This window comes from Silurus aristotelis, assembly GCF_946808225.1.
Source record: "Silurus aristotelis genome assembly, chromosome: 1".
In the NCBI taxonomy this organism is placed as follows: domain Eukaryota; kingdom Metazoa; phylum Chordata; class Actinopteri; order Siluriformes; family Siluridae; genus Silurus; species Silurus aristotelis.
In genome coordinates, this window is record NC_139574.1 from 38,855,035 (window position 1) to 38,877,534 (window position 22,500).

The 22,500-nt window shown below is 40.7% G+C and overlaps 1 protein-coding gene and 1 long non-coding RNA gene across 2 annotated transcripts in view; one reads left to right on the top strand and one right to left on the bottom strand.

Moving 5' to 3' along the window:
• Positions 1 to 22,500, top strand: part of LOC310725262 (uncharacterized protein) — a 127,370-nt gene that overhangs the window by 90,703 nt on the left and 14,167 nt on the right. The gene's annotated exons all lie outside the window — the stretch shown is intronic.
• On the bottom strand, positions 542 to 1,741 carry LOC310735363. Its single transcript, XR_014536269.1, has 3 exons — positions 1,692 to 1,741; positions 1,211 to 1,465; positions 542 to 837 (listed from the first exon to the last, which is right to left on the bottom strand). It is a non-coding gene; the product is annotated as an uncharacterized lncRNA (long non-coding RNA).

Consider the following 22,500-nt stretch of genomic DNA (forward strand, 5'->3'; position numbering starts at 1 on the left):
TCTGCTGTTGTGTTGAGCTCTTAAACATGTTCCTTTCACAGCTGAAGTATAAAAACTATCAACAATGTAGAACAAAACACCGGGTTAGCTTCTAGCTTCTAGCTCCTCAGGCATGGAGTTTCTGGAGGAGCTTCAACAGATTGGAGTTGCTGTTTATCGCAGTAGATACGAGCTTCGAACCAGAAAGACACAGCTTACATTTGACTTAAAAGTTTTTGTCTTTATGCTCAACTAAAGTGAAATAATGAGCATATTTCCACTTTGAGAAACTCGTCTTGCTCTCGCCTCGACTCGCCATTACTGCCGCACAGACCTGAATAAACGGAGACACGCCCACAGTGCGTCTTCTTCGTGTTTACAGTGGTTCATCCACAAATCCTACAATGCGTCTCTGCTGTAAACAGGTTAGACTGTAGTCTACACTTTAGCCGAAATTAATTCATTTAAAAAAGTAACGCGTAACGCACCATGCGGTAACGGTAACGGAGTTACTTTATTTTAAAAAGTAACGCGTTACAGTATTAGTTACTGGTTACCGGTAACGCGTGACTGCCCAACACTGGTGCTGAAGGTATTATCAGCCTCCTCAAAACAGAAAAAGTCCTGCACATTGAAGGAGCTTCAGTCTGGTGTTGTCGGAGACACAGGCATCTTGGCTCCTTGCTGAACAGGGCCAGGGTGAGGGATGAGCTTGTGAAACTCTGCTGCGAGCATTCCTTTGACCATCTCTTTCTTCCTCTGGTCTCTCAACCATCGCAGTTTGAACATAGGAAGTGTGACAGCTGCCAGTATTGCATTGTTGCTTTCCATAACGGACACAAATCGTGTTTTGATTGCCTGCAGAAAAAAAACAAAAAAAACCCCACAGTGACACAGATATTAGAATGAGTGAAAGATTCCCTCTATGTACATTCTATGAAAATTGTACACCACTGTGATTTTTGACCTATAGATATGAGTTATAAAATTATTTAAATATCACAAAAACACAGATTAAAAAACTAAAAATATACGTGCAACTGGACAAAACTAAAACTTTATTTTTGCAAAAAAGGAATTATGGTATTATTACTGTTTTTATCCAGTGGGTAGGTGCAGTACAGTGTGTGAATAGAAATAAATATTATTTTTTGCACTTTACATTCTTTCCATTTCTTAGGCTATATTGGTGCTTGCTCGGCTAAAAATATTAATGTTGTAGGGTGCCCACCCAATGGCCCAACGACAGAATCCACTGGTGTGGGTGAAGGTATGCTGCATGTTAGTCCTTCTCGCGCGACTGTAAAAGATTACTCAAATAGATTGCACTTTGTTACATTAATCCAATTTTAACCTCGAATCTGACTTCAATTTATAATTAAGATTATGAATATCTCTAATTTAAGATGATCACCTTATTGGTTGTACTTCTTCTTGTGCTCAGCTAACCATACCTGCTCACTGAGGCACATTGTCCAGTCCGAATCTTAATCAGAGGATATAACGGTAAACTAATGTTCTTCAAGTAGGCCGCTGAATGCTTGCTCATGCATAAAGAATAATGTATTTACTTAGTTATTGTCAGGGATCCCCCTGCCACGCCCCTTTCGGCAGCTGTCGAACCTCGGCATTCCCCGAAGCACTCTGCTTCTTCTCCCGTGTGTGCCCCGCCCCCGCACGGAGCCCCTCTATGTCATGCTGATCACACACACCTGACACTCATTCACTCACTCATCTCCTTCCAGCAGATGAACATATAATACTGTCTGGAAGTGAGAAATGTACAGGTTGTTTTTACTCCATACACATGAACTTACTTTGATCAGAAACACAATCATACTCCAAATCAATTAATCAAATAAAGTCAATAAAAGAATCCCAAACTGCTGTGTGTCTTGTCCTCGCTATTAATGACGTCATTAGAGCTCCACTACTTCTAATGACCTGCTGTGACAGTGAGCTCTAATACACATCACACTGCCACCTACTGGTCATTTAAGATTCTGAGAGAGAGAGAGAGAGAGAGAGAGAGAGAGAGAGAGAGAGAGAGAGAGAGAGAGAGAGAGAGACCAGACGGCGGAGCATCTCGGTGTGACGTCACAGTAGGGCAACTATGTAAGTCAGAATGCGTCTCTGTTTCTCTCATTTCCGAGGTTTGTGCGTGTGAGTAAAGACACGTAAACATGGAGCTCTTCAGAAGGTTTAGAGAGATTTTTCAAACCAGAAGAAAGAAGAAATCTGAGCAGATTGCTGAAATAAAGGAGAAGCTGGAACACATGGAGAAAGTAGTGAAAGACTTGGATGCATTTTCTAATCTGATGAAAGAGAAGTTAGCAGATGAGAGAGAAGAGAAAGCCATTCTGCTTCAGACGGTGCAAAAGCTGGAGGCTACTTTGGCTTCTGAGAGAAAGCAGTGGGAACAGGACATAACTGAGAGAAACCCCACACATCTCCAAAACATCACCGAGCTCCAGTCTTTCCTGGAACTCTGCAAGAAACAGGAGAAAACAGTAAAACGTGAGAGAGAGAGCTGGGCGAGAGAACAAGAACAACTGCAGGAACGTGTTGCTCAGCTTAAGGCTACTTTGAAAAGCGAGAAAAGAAAAAAGGCCAAACTCGACATGAAGGAAATGAACATGTTACAGATTCAAACCTTCAGGGAGCTTCAGGATTCTCTGGATCATTGTGAGGAAGAGAATAAAAATTTGATAGCAGACCGAGAGCGAGTGGAGACACGTCTTGCTGTGCTTGAGGTCAAGTTGGAATTTGAGAGAAAGAAAATAGTGAAAGAAAAAAAGAAGGCCAAACTAAACATGGAGGAAATGACAACATTACATCGCCAAACCACCAGGAAGCTCCAGGATTCCCTCAACCACTGTGTGGAAGAGAAAAAGATAATTGATTTGATGAGAGAACGAGAGCGACTGGAGGAACATGTTGTTGAGCTGGAGGAAACTTTGGAGTTTGAGAATGAATTTAGGAAAAAACAGCCAAACGAGACATCACTTGCTTTATAACCAGATTCCTCAATAATTCATGAGGAACAGGAAATGGCAGCAGTGGAGAGAATCTGCAACGCTCTGGGCAGGTTTAGATTCAGCATGTGAACACACACCATACATATAGTTTTTTTTTCCCTATCTACTATATTTTACTATTTCTACTATGTTTGTTGTTATACTAATAACAACTTAATACTTGAATTTTGTGTGTGTTTTGTTTCTTTTATTAAAGTGTTTATGACATTTAATTCCCAACTAAGTATTAAAATCCACATAATAAAATTTAGGGGAAAATGTGACAAAACCCAATTCTGTTTAAACCCAATTTTACATGAACAGAAGTGAAACTGATCAAAACTATCGATGCGGGTTTAGTTAAAATGCAGCCTTATAACATCTACAGTTCAAATATAACTTTTGAGAACCTCATTTAGTTAAAAAACATCAAAAGTAACAGTTTGGCATTCAAAACATTACAAAAGAACAATTTAATTCAATAGATTTATTTACATTTTTCAGCCTATTCAGTTAAAAAAGATTTGGTTTGATAATTTCGACTTTGAGATTTAGTTCAAGGAACTCGGTTCAAAAGAGTTTATTAATGTCATAATAATAATTTAAATAATGGTATAAAGAGTCGATTCACTGGTTTTGGTTCAAATGAGTCTGAATCCATAGATTCACTGGTAAATGACTCGATTCCACAGTTCCAGAAAAATCTGTAACATAAAACTCTTATGTAAGGATGCTGTTTATAGACTTCAGTTCAGCATTCAACACAATCATTCCTTAGCACCTGATCGAGAAGCTGAGCCTACTGGGCCTGAACACCTCCCTCCGCAACTGGATCCTGGACTTCCTGACTGGAAGACCTCAGTCAGTCCGGATCAGAAACAGCATCTCCAGCACCACCACACTGAGCACTGGGGCCCCCCAGGGCTGTGTGCTCAGTCCACTGCTGTTTACTCTGCTGACTCACGACTCAGCTTGAATCACATCATCAAGTTTGCCGATGACACGACCGTGGTGGGTCTAATCAGCAAGAACGACGAGTCAGCATACAGAGAGGAGGTGCAACGGTTAACAGCCTGGTGTGGAGCCAACAACCTGTCTCTAAACGTCGACAAAACTAAAGAGATGGTTGTTGACTTCAGGAGAACACAGAGTGACCATTCTCCACTGATCATCGCTGGATCCTCAGTGGAGATCGTCAAGAGCACCAAATTCCTTGGTGTTCATCTGGTGGACAAGCTCACCTGGTCACTTAACACCAGCTCCATCACCAAGAAAGCCCAGCAGCGTCTCTACTTCCTGAGAAGGCTGAGGAAAGCTCATCTCCCTCCCCCCATCCTGTCCATGTTCTACAGAGGGACCATTGAGAGCATCCTGAGCAGCTGCATCACTGCCTGGTTTGGGAACTGCACCGTCTCGGATCGCAAGACCCTACAGAGGATAGTGGGGACAGCTGAGAAGATCATCGGAATCTCTCTCCCCTCTATCATTGACATCTACACTACACGCTGCATCCGCAAAGCACACAGCATTGTGGATGACCAAATACACCCGTCACACACACTTTTCGCACTCCTACCATCAGGGAAACGGTTCCGAAGCATTCGGGCCGCCACATCCAGACTGTGCAACAGTTTTTTCCCGCAAGCCATCAGGCTCCTCAACAAAGAACTGAACTGAACTCTCTCTCACACACACACACACACACACACACACACACACTTACACACAACTGTGTGACTGATCCGCACAACCCGGACTCAACACCCATCATACACTTCGTTCACCCAGGTTTCAATACCAATCACATTTTTCACTATCGCAAAATGTTTACATGCCGTCTGTTGCTGATTCCGGGACTTGTTATTTTGCACAATATTCTGTCCAAATCCTTTGGTTACTGTTAACTTTATTTTTGATTGCTGCTACTGCTGAATTGCACAAATTCTGTTTACATCTTTCTGTTTACACTGCACCTTATTCTGTTACGACAGGTTTTACTGGCGGAGCTATTTCCATTTTTAATTTTATATTTTGTGTATTGTGTATTGTCCTGCACTGTCCTGTGTTGTCTTGCACTGTTGTTGTATATTTCGGGTTGTGCAGAAGTGTAGCTGTTGTTTGGAAGAAATCTCTGTAGACACCGTCTTTCATGCAATCAGGGTTATTTACAGAAGGTACAGCATCTTGATACGAGCATCCAGGATTTGCTCGGAGGGGTTCAGAGCCAAACGAACCGTCCTCCCGATCTAACGTCCTGTCTCATCTATATATATCTAAACCGTTGCTATTGACCGCATCTCAAAACATGCAAGATGTAAGTGAGCTCATTTCTCCAGAATGTTTATATATATATATATATATATATATATATATATATATATATATATATATATATATATATATATATATATATATATATATATATATATATATATGTGTGTGTGTGTGTGTGTGTATGGGGAAAATGTCCATCCGCGGCTGCGTTGTTTCTCAGTATGGGGTCGCTGATGTGTAGAATCACAGCATTCCTTGCCCCGAGCCTTCCGACCTCAGATTGTTGTCCATGCTGGAACGTACGTATCTCCCCAATATTGTTTCTTTGGAGAGAAGAAAAGAAAAAAAAAACAACCAGTATCGTCTTCTCAGGCAACAAATGAATCATAATATCACATTCCATGCCCCCCTTTCCTCCTAACTCAGTATAGGAGGGAACTACAAAAAAAGTAAGCTATAGTCAAAATATATGAAAAATTATAATATGAACTAATATCAAAATGGATACTTCTCCACCAGTTCACCTTCTAATTCCACTTCATCTATATCAGTTGTTTGCAATCCCCTTCTTTTTCCTAACCACCAGCTGTATTTGATTAAGCTTCCTAAGGACTTCTTGATCTTGTTGTCTCTGATCATACTCTTTTTTTCTGTATAATTCCACCTGATGAGCTATATTATCCAAGTACGTACCCTTTGCCGCACTTCTAAGACCAACCACCTCGGCTAATTTACTTCTTACAGGTGGGGGCAGTCCCTTCTCTATTTTAGCTCTTAAAATAGACTGCTCCATCTGGTTCAAATCCGGATCATTTCCTGTGATGCTTCTCCACACCTGATGAGCTCTTGACACATAGGCCCTTGGGTTCTCTTCCTGACCTAGTGGCTCAATAAAAATATTATCAGGGTGTACATTTGTTGGAAATATGTTTTTAAAAGCTTTTCACACTCGACCTCTGTTTGCAGAAAACAATTCTGAATCATTAACAGCGGTACCCACATAACGATTAAGTCCTGCTCTCTGCAGGATTTCTTCCATTCCTGGAACCCCAAAAAGACTAGCCAATAATCTTTTAAGGTCTCCTATGGCAATTTGTGTTCCCACCATAATCTCCTCCAACTTTGAAATCCAAGGATATGCCCCACTCTGAAGAGTAGGCAACTTTTCAAATATGTCAGACATATCTGTATTCTTTCACGGCTTATACTCCAAATCCTGTCCTCGAATTATCACTGGACACACTTTATCACAATCTTTCCCCTTAGAACGCAATCAATGTTGGTCTCTATTTTCCAAGAACCTTTCTGATACGGCGGGGGGTCCTTTACTAAATCCATATAGGAGAAAGGTGCATTCATCTCTTCCATCAACTTTTCCGTCTATTTTACACTTTTTGCTATGGTCTCCACACCCTTATTTCTCTTATCATTAACAGCTTTCGACCATTTCTGTCCCTCACTTTCAAACAATTTGAGAATACCCAGCTCTATCTGTCACTACGTTTTTTCCCTTTCTTACCGTTCTTTTGCTCTGCCTTATACGTCGAGACAAGCACATGCATTGTCTTGATTACATCTGGGTTAAAGGTCCCCTCTTTGGGCCACGGTCACGCAATAGCAGGCCAGCGCTTATGCCATTTCTCCATTACTTTTGCAATATTTTTAATTAAAGGATTATTCCTTTGTACCACATCTACAGGAGTAATTATTTTCGACATTATAATAACTTTCTGTATTCTTGTACGCATAAATTGAAACTAACTACTAAAATTAAAGATTACTTGTAACTGACTTCAGCAAAACCCATAAAAAAAATTTAAAACTTGCATCAACAACTTGTAACCGAGTTCAAATCAAACGATTGTACCTCATTAACTAGTTAAACACCATGACTGGTCAGTCCGTTGCCAAATGTCCTTTAAACTGCATAACACAACGGTCACACACAGAATGTAATTCACTGCGATACTTCTCAAGCTGAGAGATCAAACGGCACAGTAAAAAATTCTATTTGGATACGCACACACATGTTCAAATACACATCCAAGCATTAAAAAAATTGTTATTTATTTATTCTGAGCAACTGTCTCAGCAACGCACACTCACCAAAGATTAAACAAGAGAGGCAGACAGGACCTTATTTAGTTCTCTACAGATAACACCTCATACTTCACACACACAACGTCCATCAGCATTCAGAGTTTTATACTCTACAGATTTCCAATCTCCTTTTAACCTCTAAACACCATATTGCATGAACTTCCATTTGCTTTACTTTAATAATCACCCCAACTCTTTTATTAATCAGTATTACTCACAAACAATACATATACATATACAATAATCACTTTATTATAATAGTTGCTCATACACGCACACACACACCACCCTCATTAACTTCTCTACTTGAATATGTCCTTTTTGGGAATTGTATTATTCAGGGGAGTGTTTGTCTCACTGTGGGGTATCTCTCAGTGTTTAAGGTATTTTTATTCATTTAGTATTAAGGGTGTTTTGACTCCGGTGTTAGGTCCTCTTTAGAGGCTCATAAGGTTATTTGGCCATACATAAAATATTTTCCCAAAAAGGCTCATTGTTTTTTATCTTTCTCTTTTGTCATTAACAGAACAAAAAGTCTTCCTGAGGGAAGCTCATAGATTTTTAGCAGATTTTAGTCCCCTTACGCTCAGGCTCATTGTTTTATTCTTAATAGAAGACAAATATTTCCCTTGTATTACTAGAAACTAACCCTTGTTTTTAACCATAAACTATATATGTATTATTTCAATAAATATATATTCATATATAACGTATCTCACACGCACACAAAAAATCAGACACAGAGCGGGATGGGAGGGGGTCCCTCCCACAGCTAAACGCACACGCGCAAACACAGACACACACACACACACACACACACACACACACACACACACACACACACACACACTTAGTTCCGCGTGCACAGAGAGGAAGAGACTCCCCCTTTTTTTTTTTTTTTTTTTTTTTTTTTTAAACGCACACACTTTTTCCTCAAACACACACACACACACACACACACACACACACACACACACACACACACACACAAATCTCTCTTTAATCAAAAAACTCGCAATAAATACATACACAACATTTAAATGTCACATACACTATAGTCGACTCAGTCATACAAACATATAGCATGCTATTTTGCCGCACCTTTTTCCTATTTATTTTCTCTTTATTATTTTCCTTCCTTTATTCAATTTATGCTACCTCTTTGATATGCAGAAATTCAAATGACAGCTGCATCATCACATAGCTCGTCAGCTAATCTGTCAGAGTGGGAACTTCAATTGAATTTTAATTCTGCATCATCCAGTTTGTTAAAACTGACCTGAAAGTCACTTAGTGAACTTTCAGGTTTTTGTGGCCCACCTAAGATCGCCTTTCTCAAAGGGCTTTCATCCAAATCTTGCGGCTTCTTCTTTAAACCTTATTCTTACCTTTCCCTTTTTATTTCAACCTTTATATTCCTGTTTTCCTTTATTTCCTTAACTTTTTTACCATATTCAACTGTTTCTCAAAAGCAATCACCTTTATGCTTTTTACTTCAGCTTCAACTCTTATTTTCTTCACTTCTCTCTTTATTCCTGTTCCTTTTATCTCTTAAACTTTTTACTTCACTTCTTTTCTATTGTAATTCAACGTTTAATTTTTCTTAAACCATTATTACAGTGAAATCCCCCCTTTTGCGCTGCCCAGCAGTGCAAAAAAAAAATTTAGAACGGAGAACCTCCCAGAAACAGCCACAACACACACACAAAACCCACACACACACACAGGCCCTTTAAACGGTGCGACCCAGCCACAGAAAAACAGAACCACCCAGGGGGCGAAAACTCACCGTTTCAGCCCGCTGGACAGACACGGGAGCAGACGATGGAGCAGATCCGTGAAGCTGAAGGCCACAACACGCCCAGGATTCGTGACGCCAGAAAATGATGTATATTTCGGGTTGTGCAGGAGTGTAGCTGTTGCTTGGGAGAAATCTCTGTCGACACCGTCTTTCATGCAAACCAGGTTTATTCACAGAAGGTACAGCATCTTGATACGAGCATCCAGGATTTGCTCAGAGGGGTTCAGAACCAAACGAACCGTCCTCCCGATCTAACATCCTGTCTCATTTATAAATATCTGAGCCGCTGCTATTGACCGCATCTCAAAACATGCAAGATGTAAGTGAGCTCATTTCTCCAGAATGTTTAACATATGGAACATCACCATATATGGACAGTTGCTATTGTCCGCATCTCAAAACATGCAAGATGTACAGTCAGCTCGGTGGGGGGGGGGGGGGGGGGGGGTTTGGTTCAAATGAGTCTGAATCCATAGATTCACTGGTAAATGACTCGATTCCACAGTTCCAGAAAAATCTGTAACATAAAACATTCTGTCTCCTTAAAAATATTACTTTAAAAATCTTTACTCTGTTTGTACAAAACCAGCAGGTGGTCAGAAAGTGCACAACAGCTAGCAGATGTCCTCACTGACATCTTCAACATCTCCCTGAACAGCGCCACTGTTCCTACGTGCCTCAAGACGACGACCATCATTCCTGTGCCGAAAAAGTCTTCTGTCTCCTGCCTCAATGACTATCATCCCGTTGCACTCACACCCATCATGATGAAGTGCTTCGAGAGGCTCGTTATGAGGCACATAAAGACCCAGCTTCCACCCGTACTGGACCCTATGCAGTTCGCATATCGTCCAAACCGCTCCACGGACGATGCTATTTCCACAACCCTTCATCTGGCCCTCACCCATCTGGATAACAAGGACTCTTATGTAAGGATGCTGTTCATAGACCTAAGTTCAGCATTCAACACAATCATTCCTTAGCACCTGATCGAGAAGCTGAGCCTACTGGGCCTGAACACCTCCCTCCGCAACTGGATCCTGGACTTCCTGACTGGAAGACCTCAGTCAGTCCGGATCAGAAACAGCATCTCCAGCACCACCACACTGAGCACTGGGGCCCCCCAGGGCTGTGTGCTCAGTCCACTGCTGTTTACTCTGCTGACTCACGACTCAGCTTGAATCACATCATCAAGTTTGCCGATGACACGACCGTGGTGGGTCTAATCAGCAAGAACGACGAGTCAGCATACAGAGAGGAGGTGCAACGGTTAACAGCCTGGTGTGGAGCCAACAACCTGTCTCTAAACGTTGACAAAACTAAAGAGATGGTTGTTGACTTCAGGAGAACACAGAGTGACCATTCTCCACTGATCATCGCTGGATCCTCAGTGGAGATCGTCAAGAGCACCAAATTCCTTGGTGTTCATCTGGTGGACAAGCTCACCTGGTCACTTAACACCAGCTCCATCACCAAGAAAGCCCAGCAGCGTCTCTACTTCCTGAGAAGGCTGAGGAAAGCTCATCTCCCTCCCCCCATCCTGTCCATGTTCTACAGAGGGACCATTGAGAGCATCCTGAGCAGCTGCATCACTGCCTGGTTTGGGAACTGCACCGTCTCGGATCGCAAGACCCTACAGAGGATAGTGAGGACAGCTGAGAAGATCATCGGAATCTCTCTCCCCTCTATCATTGACATCTACACTACACGCTGCATCCGCGAAGCACACAGCATTGTGGATGACCAAATACACCCGTCACACACACTTTTCACACTCCTACCATCAGGGAAACGGTTCCGAAGCATTCGGGCCGCCACATCCAGACTGTGCAACAGTTTTTTCCCGCAAGCCATCAGGCTCCTCAACAAAGAACTGAACTGAACTCTCTCTCACACACACACACACACACACACACTTACACACAACTGTGTGACTGATCTGCACAAACCGGACTCAACACCCATCATACACTTCGTTCACCCAGGTTTCAATACCAATCACATTTTTCACTATCGCAAAATGTTTACATGCCGTCTGTTGCTGATTCCGGGACTTGTTATTTTGCACAATATTCTGTCCAAATCCTTTGGTTACTGTTAACTTTATTTTTGATTGCTGCTACTGCTGAATTGCACAAATTCTGTTTACATCTTTCTGTTTACACTGCACCTTATTCTGTTACGACAGGTTTTACTGGCGGAGCTATTTCCATTTTTAATTTTATATTTTGTGTATTGTGTATTGTCCTGCACTGTTCTGTGTTGTCTTGCACTGTTGTTGTATATTTTGGGTTGTGCAGAAGTGTAGCTGTTGTTTGGAAGAAATCTCTGTAGACACCGTCTTTCATGCAATCAGGGTTATTTACAGAAGGTACAGCATCTTGATACGAGCATCCAGGATTTGCTCGGAGGGGTTCAGAGCCAAACGAACCGTCCTCCCGATCTAACGTCCTGTCTCATCCATATATATCTAAACCGTTGCTATTGACCGCATCTCAAAACATGCAAGATGTAAGTGAGCTCATTTCTCCAGAATGTTTATATATATATATATATATATATATATATATATATATATATATATATATATATATATATATATATATGTGTGTGTGTATGGGGAAAATGTCCATCCGCGGCTGCGTTGTTTCTCAGTATGGGGTCGCTGATGTGTAGAATCACAGCATTCCTTGCCCCGAGCCTTCCGACCTCAGATTGTTGTCCATGCTGGAACGTATGTATCTCCCCAATATTGTTTCTTTGGAGAGAAGAAAAAAAACAAAACAAAACAGTATCGTCTTCTCAGGCAACAAATGAATCATAATATCACATTCCATTCCCCCCTTTCCTCCTAACTCAGTATAGGAGGAAACTACAAAAAAAGTAAGCTATAGTCAAAATATATGAAAAATTATAATATGAACTAATATCAAAATGGATACTTCTCCACCAGTTCACCTTCTAATTCCACTTCATCTGTATCAGTTGTTTGCAATCCCCTTCTTTTTCCTAACCACCAGCTGTATTTGATTAAGCTTCCTAAGGACTTCTTGATCTTGTTGTCTCTGATCATACTCTTTTTTTCTGTATAATTCCACCTGATGAGCTATATTATCCAAGTACGTACCCTTTGCCGCACTTCTAAGACCAACCACCTCGGCTAATTTACTTCTTACAGGTGGGGGCAGTCCCTTCTCTATTTTAGCTCTTAAAATAGACTGCTCCATCTGGTTCAAATCCGGATCATTTCCTGTGATGCTTCTCCACACCTGATGAGCTCTTGACACATAGGCCCTTGGGTTCTCTTCCTGACCTAGTGGCTCAATAAAAATATTATCAGGGTGTACATTTGTTGGAAATATGTCTTTCAAAGCTCTCCACACACGACCTCTGTTTGCAGAAAACAATTCTGAATCATTAACAGCGGTACCCACATAACGATTAATTCCTGCTCTCTGCAGGATTTCTTCCATACCTGGAACCCCAAAAAGACTAGCCAATAATCTTTTAAGGTCTCCTATGGCAATTTGTGTTCCCACCATAATCTCCTCCAACTTTGAAATCCAAGGATATGCCCCACTCTGAAGAGTAGGCAACTTTTCAAATATGTCAGACATATCTGTATTCTTTCACGGCTTATACTCCAAATCCTGTCCTCGAATTATCACTGGACACACTTTATCACAATCTTTCCCCTTAGAACGCAATCAATGTTGGTCTCTATTTTCCAAGAACCTTTCTGATACGGTGGGGGGTCCTTTACTAAATCCATATAGGAGAAAGGTGCATTCATCTCTTCCATCAACTTTTCCGTCTCTTTTACACTTTTTGCTATGGTCTCCACACCCTTATTTCTCTTATCATTAACAGCTTTCGACCATTTCTGTCCCTCACTTTCAAACAATTTGAGAATACCCAGCTCTATCTGTCACTACGTTTTTTCCCTTTCTTACCGTTCTTTTGCTCTGCCTTATACGTCGAGACAAGCACATGCATTGTCTTGATTACATCTGGGTTAAAGGTCCCCTCTTTGGGCCACGGTCACGCAATAGCAGGCCAGCGCTTATGCCATTTCTCCATTACTTTTGCAATATTTTTAATTAAAGGATTATTCCTTTGTACCACATCTACAGGAGTAATTATTTTCGACATTATAATAACTTTCTGTATTCTTGTACGCATAAATTGAAACTAACTACTAAAATTAAAGATTACTTGTAACTGACTTCAGCAAAACCCATAAAAAAAATTTAAAACTTGCATCAACAACTTGTAACCGAGTTCAAATCAAACGATTGTACCTCATTAACTAGTTAAACACCATGACTGGTCAGTCCGTTGCCAAATGTCCTTTAAACTGCATAACACAACGGTCACACACAGAATGTAATTCACTGCGATACTTCTCAAGCTGAGAGATCAAACGGCACAGTAAAAAATTCTATTTGGATACGCACACACATGTTCAAATACACATCCAAGCATTAAAAAAATTGTTATTTATTTATTCTGAGCAACTGTCTCAGCAACGCACACACACCAAAGATTAAACAAGAAAGGCAGACAGGACCTTATTTAGTTCTCTACAGATAACACCTCATACTTCACACACACAATGTCCATCAGCATTCAGAGTTTTATACTCTACAGATTTCCTATCTCCTTTTAACCTCTAAACACCATATTGCATGAACTTCCATTTGCTTTACTTTAATAATCACCCCAACTCTTTTATTAATCAGTATTACTCACAAACAATACATATACATATACAATAATCACTTTATTATAATAGTTGCTCATACACGCACACACACACCACCCTCATTAACTTCTCTACTTGAATATGTCCTTTTTGGGAATTGTATTATTCAGGGGAGTGTTTGTCTCACTGTGGGGTATCTCTCAGTGTTTAAGGTATTTTTATTCATTTAGTATTAAGGGTGTTTTGACTCCGGTGTTAGGTCCTCTTTAGAGGCTCATAAGGTTATTTGGCCATACATAAAATATTTTCCCAAAAAGGCTCATTGTTTTTTATCTTTCTCTTTTGTCATTAACAGAACAAAAAGTCTTCCTGAGGGAAGCTCATAGATTTTTAGCAGATTTTAGTCCCCTTACGCTCAGGCTCATTGTTTTATTCTTAATAGAAGACAAATATTTCCCTTGTATTACTAGAAACTAACCCTTGTTTTTAACCATAAACTATATATGTATTATTTCAATAAATATATATTCATATATAACGTATCTCACACGCACACAAAAAATCAGACACAGAGCGGGATGGGAGGGGGTCCCTCCCACAGCTAAACGCACACGCGCAAACACAGACACACACACACACACACACACACACACACACACACACACACACACACACACACTTAGTTCCGCGTGCACAGAGAGGAAGAGACTCCCCCTTTTTTTTTTTTTTTTTTTTTTTTTTTTTAAAACGCACACACTTTTTCCTCAAACACACACACACACACACACACACACACACACACACACACAAATCTCTCTTTAATCAAAAAACTCGCAATAAATACATACACAACATTTAAATGTCACATACACTATAGTCGACTCAGTCATACAAACATATAGCATGCTATTTTGCCGCACCTTTTTCCTATTTATTTTCTCTTTATTATTTTCCTTCCTTTATTCAATTTATGCTACCTCTTTGATATGCAGAAATTCAAATGACAGCTGCATCATCACATAGCTCGTCAGCTAATCTGTCAGAGTGGGAACTTCAATTGAATTTTAATTCTGCATCATCCAGTTTGTTAAAACTGACCTGAAAGTCACTTAGTGAACTTTCAGGTTTTTGTGGCCCACCTAAGATCGCCTTTCTCAAAGGGCTTTCATCCAAATCTTGCGGCTTCTTCTTTAAACCTTATTCTTACCTTTCCCTTTTTATTTCAACCTTTATATTCCTGTTTTCCTTTATTTCCTTAACTTTTTTACCATATTCAACTGTTTCTCAAAAGCAATCACCTTTATGCTTTTTACTTCAGCTTCAACTCTTATTTTCTTCACTTCTCTCTTTATTCCTGTTCCTTTTATCTCTTAAACTTTTTACTTCACTTCTTTTCTATTGTAATTCAACGTTTAATTTTTCTTAAACCATTATTACAGTGAAATCCCCCCTTTTGCGCTGCCCAGCAGTGCAAAAAAAAAATTTAGAACGGAGAACCTCCCAGAAACAGCCACAACACACACACAAAACCCACACACACACACAGGCCCTTTAAACGGTGCGACCCAGCCACAGAAAAACAGAACCACCCAGGGGGCGAAAACTCACCGTTTCAGCCCGCTGGACAGACAGGGGAGCAGACGATGGAGCAGATCCGTGAAGCTGAAGGCCACAACACGCCCAGGATTCGTGACGCCAGGAAATGATGTATATTTCGGGTTGTGCAGGAGTGTAGCTGTTGCTTGGGAGAAATCTCTGTCGACACCGTCTTTCATGCAAACCAGGTTTATTCACAGAAGGTACAGCATCTTGATACGAGCATCCAGGATTTGCTCGGAGGGGTTCAGAACCAAACGAACCGTCCTCCCGATCTAACATCCTGTCTCATTTATAAATATCTGAGCCGCTGCTATTGACCGCATCTCAAAACATGCAAGATGTAAGTGAGCTCATTTCTCCAGAATGTTTAACATATGGAACATCACCATATATGGACAGTTGCTATTGTCCGCATCACAAAACATGCAAGATGTACAGTCAGCTCGGTGGGGGGGGGGGGGGGGGGGGTGTTCAGAACTTGCACGTACACCCTTCAACATAAACATTTGGCCCAGACTCTGCTATAAACTCTATGGTCTTTCAACATCACCTTGTAGGGATAAGATCTGGCCTGCATTCCCGCAATACAGAATAAAGTCGAATAAAGGTACTACATATTTTTAGATATTACATATTTCAGATACTGCAATGCAGTCCAGTGCAAAGTGGCTTAACCCTCGGGAGTCTGAGGGTGTTTTGAGCCCCTTGAGAGATTTTGACATGCTCTTACATTTCTTTTTAGTTGCTTTTAAAATATATTATTGACAAAAGACTTATTACACTGTATTCAGCACAAACTGGGCTACCATAATATGTAAACAACTTATATGTGTTTGTATTTTTGACAAAATAAGGTTTATGCGAGGCCACAAAACCTATAGTGAACATGTTTTCACAAGACTTTTTGAGAACAGATCTTCTAATGTAGGTATTTTTTTTAATCATGTGAAAATCATCCTGCCTGCTCATTCACATTAAACAACAATACATTGATTTAAAATTGAAAAGACACTTTGTACTTTGAAAGGTCATATGCGAAGAGGAGTCGACATGCTGTGACTGACAGCTTTGTAGACAATGGGTCACATAATGAGCTGTCGATTACATAATGAGCTGTGGATCACTGAGCCAGGATCTGAGTGAGAAGTACAGTACTACAAGAAAGAATGTTTCCTTTGTGGTTTATTTAAAATACACATTAGCAAGGACAGCATTAAAAAGGGAATTGTGTAACAATAAAACAATACAGTACAGTATGGATATATAAAAAAACATATACAAATGTGTAACAAAAACAATAACACAATACACTAGAGTAGGGTTCATCAAATCCTAGACTGTAGGGCTACAATACTATGCATTAAATAAATTATATATATATATAAATAAATAAAAAAAATTGCAACAATAACAGTAACACATACCACTACAGTTAAAAAAAATGTAAGTAAAAAATTGCATCAAAAATCCCTGTGCCACTCTTGAAAGCTTTTTCGGCGGAAAATCTGTGCTTCTACTTGGTTTCACATGATTTATATTCATTGGAAACATATGTTTTTTATGTCACCGACTACATACTTTAAGCTGTCTAAAGATATATTTTTTTATTTCCGTGTGTCAGATATTGGCCGAGTTTCAGTGCTTTTTGATGATCACGCAGACAAAGGCGACAGACGGCGCACCCTGATTATTCATTTATTATTATCATTATTCATTAAAAAAAATAATACAACGTTTTGATTATATAGTGAGCTTACACAAACGAAAGTAGACCATTTACAGATTTAAATGATGTATTACTTTGACATGTTTGATCAAATATGACAGAGCAGTTTAAGCTCATTTCGCTGGCATCGGAAAAAAAAGCTTGTTTGGGCGCCGGCGGCAAATCAGACTCCGTCTGATCCAGTGCGGCAGGGGAGTAGATATAGAACTGTGAGACTGCAATGCAGACCACAAAGCAAACTGTAACCTTACAGGACGACCGTGTCTCGATGAAAATATAATTGAGTCTTCTCTATAGCATTGAAGTTTGCCACAAAGGATAGGACGACGATTCCAATCACGATGTTTTGCTGGTTCAGTTGTCCATAGAACATAGCCACAGAAGGTGATGGTGTAGTACGTTACAAAGGTGCTTTGCATGACGAATTCCGTGAAGAGAAAACTGTGAGTTCTCCGAGCAACCAGCGAGCGGGCAGGAGCTACAAACGATTGGGCAAGGGTAATAGACCTACGCACATGAAAGATACGGGTGATCAGCTGAAGTCCTGCAGGAAGATCATAGACAGAGTTCTGGATGGAATCTAGCCACATTCCATCTTGGCAGAACATGTCGGCATGGTGCAGAATGTCGATCACCGGTCTGAACGGATCCTCATCAGTTTCCCAAACGAATTCGTCCTTTTCTGGAGGAAACCTGAACCATTTACGGTATTTCATGTACGGACAGATACGCTGCCCCAGGCAACACAGGCAATGACTGAGAAAAAGAAAGATAATACAAGCATTGCAGAGTTCTCTGAAGTTGTTAAAGTTGAAGCGATACCCCTCAGCACATGCTTCGATCTGCGCACACATGCGTTGATGCAGACGCCTCCTTTGTTCACCAGCTGCCATGTTCCTGCACACAGCATAAAATACACACAACAACATGATTTATATACGATATTATCAAAGGATCAGAATTGAAGCGTAGAAAGGGTTTAGTGCTTTTAGTTATAAGGAAACGTTTGTTACAGTCATTTTTTCTCATTGACTAGGGCCATAATCCCTCCATCCAAATTCACATAGATGTTTTGATCCATATCTGTGGAGATGTTTTCTGTAGAAGACTCTTCACCTGTAATTTTATACACTGGGAGCTGTACGTATTGTCTAAACAATGACAAGGAATTCCACAACAGATAAAACATGCCACGCTGCAAGGATTATTAAAATTGTAGTCCCAGTCTGACCCTATTCTACTCTATTTATTAGTATATTATGTTAATTATACCTGGAGTAAACAGGTTACATGAGTTTTATTAAAATATGGGCTAAATAGGTTAAATTAAGCTACTTAATTGTCTTAATAGATTTTATACTAATTATTAGGTCAATTTGATGGATTAATATAAAAAGCTAAACTATAAAAGCTAATCTTAGCTAGCCGGCTAGTTACCCATGCTAATGTCACTAAATAATTACTTTTTACTTTTCGAGTCTTCTACTAAATTGTCAGGAATCCCCCTGCCACGCCCCCTTTGGTGCTTCGGGGAACGCCCTGCTCCTTCTCTCATCTGCCCCGCCCACATGGAGCTCCTCGCATCGGGCTTCATTGAGAACACCTGAGGCATATTGACTCACTCATCACACCGCCGATATAAACCCCACATTCACCCACACTCCGGGTCCTTTACTCACATAATTATTTAGAAGACTTACCAGGTACCTGTATGAAGAAATGTTTAATAGAAGTTGTAAATGTTCTTAGATGCTGCTAATCGCTGCTGCTTCTTGCTGCTGTTTGTTTGTTTGGCGGTTGTCAAGGAGATACTAGAATTTTTATGAAGATTCTGTACGCATCACTCTGGTAGGAGCTTAAACCAAAAATTCAGCCTTAAAGAAAATATAACTGTTTTATCCTGCTCCTTTTGCCACATCTCATCTCTGAGACTTTTCAGATGTTGCTACACTGAAAACTAAATACAGATCTCAGCTCAATATTGAACATGACTTGAGAGTGACAGTATCAAGTCTACAACCCCGTTTTGAAAAGATTTATGAAATGAATTTGCTCTATTTTGCACAGACTGCAAAGTGACAGAAAGTCCAAGAGATAACACAACTACACCTTTATTTTCTCTATTTTTGTTTTTGATGCTAATGTTCATTTAGAATTGGATAGTTCAATAAATTAGACATTTTTTAACTTGAAGAATTTCATTATCCTTTTTTGAGGTGACGGAGGACAGGTGGGTTTAAAAATCCACCCCTCTAAAGTGGTAAATGGCAGAAAAAGATTGAGAATCACTGCATTAAAACACAAACAGAAGTCACATTAGTACAGAATGGAGCATAAAGCACGTCCTGATAGTGCCGCTAGAGGGCAGTGTGAGACTGAGAGTTAAGGATGTGAGCTGTGTGAAGCTGGAGATCAATAGTCTGTTAAAGGGTGGGAAGAGGGGAAAAGAAGGGGAAGAAGGGAATAGAGGAAAAAGAGAAAGGAAATGGATAGACGATGGACATTTGTTATGGTTTTTGGCAGATCGATGTATATAAATCCCCCAATAGTGCACAAAACTACTGATGATGTGAATGAAAATACATCACTTGTAACTCATGTTAATTTATATCTGTATGATTTGACTAATTTTTCCCAATAAAGGGGCATAAAATGGATGTTTATTTTTTTTTTTTAATGTACTAATTTAACCTTTAACATTTTTAACACAAGTTTATTATATAGGACTTTTGGATTTGTTTATTTATATTCCACAACAATAATAATAATAATAATAATAATGATGATGATAATGGGTTCAGCAGGTTCACAGAATAATTCACAAGTCACTGTTTTATGAACGATAAAACATTTTATTTTTAATTACTGAAAATGCTACAAAAATGTCAAATGATAAATTATAATAGATGCAAACACACAAAATACAAATATTACAAAACTATGTATATATTAATAAAGGTTATTTAACAATAGATATAATCAAGTACAATGATAAAAGTCCCTAATTGGGTTTAAAACAACAAACTAATCATAAATAACTATAGATTATAATAGTAGTAAATCCACAAAAATAAACAGTAAAATGAGTCGCTCAAAACGCCAGCAAGAAATTATTCAAGGAGCAGAACTGGAAGAAACAGCAGGACCGGATGCAGATGCAGGACCGGATGCAGATGCAGGACCGGATGCAGATGCAGGACCGGATGCAGATGCAGGACCGGATGCAGATGCAGGACCGGATGCAGATGCAGGACCGGATGCAGATGCAGGACCGGATGCAGATGCAGGACCGGATGCAGATGAAGGACTGGCTGAAGGAGATGGACTTTGACTACCAGGCTGTAAAGACACATATTGTATATTATGAACTTAAACATAATGATGATAATGACATATAAAGGGCTGTATAATGGTGGGGCTGGAGGTAGGGGGCGCTACAGCAGTAGGAGTGGAGTAAAGCAGGTGGAACACTTGCAGCAGGTGGAACACTTACGACCTGGTAAAAGAACAATAAAGAGTGTGGAACACAGGTTTTATTTACCTTTAAGTCCTGGTATTTTTTACAGATCTAAATAAGAAGAAACATTGAAAATCTAACATTCACACATTATGTTTAATCTACAATCATCTCTGTACACTAGTGAGAGTCTGAGGGCAGAAGTGATATGAAGATCTATAAATATATTGAGCAAAAACCAAAGTCTTTTACAATGATCTCAGTGCTTCCACTATTTGATCACTGGATGAGAAATGGGAATAGATAAAGCAGATATTGTTCTATATGATTAGGGATGTAAACTGTAGCAGCGGTGCGCGAGTGGAGGCGGAGCCGGACGGCACGAGCGGTAAGAAACACCTGCAGCTGATGAGACTAATCAGTGCTCTGTTTCAGTCTGGTGACACAAAAAAAAAAGAGGGACACCAAGCAGAGAGACGAGCGGAAGGTCGTTGAAGGGGAAATAAGTGCAGACGGGCGCCGGTGGAAGCCGCGTCGGCCGGAAAGTGAACTCGTGTGGACGCAAAGAAAAGTTGTGCCGGTGCGTGAGGAAACTCTGGCGGGCGCAAAAGATAGAAGCGTGAGGGAGGGACCACCGGCGAACGTCAAGAAGAAAAGGTGTCCCGAACCGTGAGTGTGTGGGTGAACCCTGGTGTGAGCACTGGAAAGGAAAACGCCAGGGTGAAAACGAAAGAAAATAAAGAAGCTCCGCTTGGTGAACTTTTGCCTGTCTGTCTTTCTTCCAGTGCAGTTTGTTACATAAACATCACTTTATTGAGATTTTGTAAATAAAAATAAATATTGCAACAATTATTTCTGCATCCCACAGCAGAGGACATTTAAAGCACATGAGTGTGGTCACAAATATAGTTGTGCAGGTCCACAGTGACGTGACATGAAAGAGATGATCACCTGAAAGTCTGAAATGAACACTTTAGGAGGGTGGAATTCACAAAGACGTTTCTGTGGTCCACTGGAACGTTTCGACTGGCCGTGGAACTGCACTGGACATTTCTTACTCTGTACAAATAAAGACCTTTAGGTTATGGTACCGGTGTTTAATCATGTTCTCATACACATTTTAACAGCACAAACCTTATAAAACAGATCGAACCATTTCTTCTGACGGGGAGCAGGTGTGTTTCCAGCTTCAGAGCCAAATCCCAGTGCTGCCAAACCGCCACAGACGAGACGTCCACTCATCGTCAACTACCCCCGCGGACGAGACGTCCACTCATCATCTACCGCCACAGACGAGACGTCCACTCATCATCCTCTACCGCCACAGACGAGACGTCCACTCATCGTTCCTCTACCGCCGCAGACGAGACGTCCACTCATCGTTCCTCTACCGCCGCAGACGAGACGTCCACTCATCGTTCCTCTACCGCCGCAGACGAGACGTCCACTCATCGTTCCTCTACCGCCGCAGACGAGACGTCCACTCATCGTTCCTCTACCGCCGCAGACGAGACGTCCACTCATCGTTCCTCTACCGCCGCAGACGAGACGTCCACTCATCGTTCCTCTACCGCCGCGGACGAGACGTCCACTCATCGTTCCTCTACCGCCGCAGACGAGACGTCCACTCATCGTTCCTCTACCGCATCGTTCCTCTACCGCCGCAGACGAGACGTCCACTCATCGTTCCTCTACCGCCGCAGACGAGACGTCCACTCATCGTTCCTCTACCGCCGCAGACGAGACGTCCACTCATCGTTCCTCTACCGCCGCAGACGAGACGTCCACTCATCGTTCCTCTACCGCCGCAGACGAGACGTCCACTCATCGTCCTCTACCGCC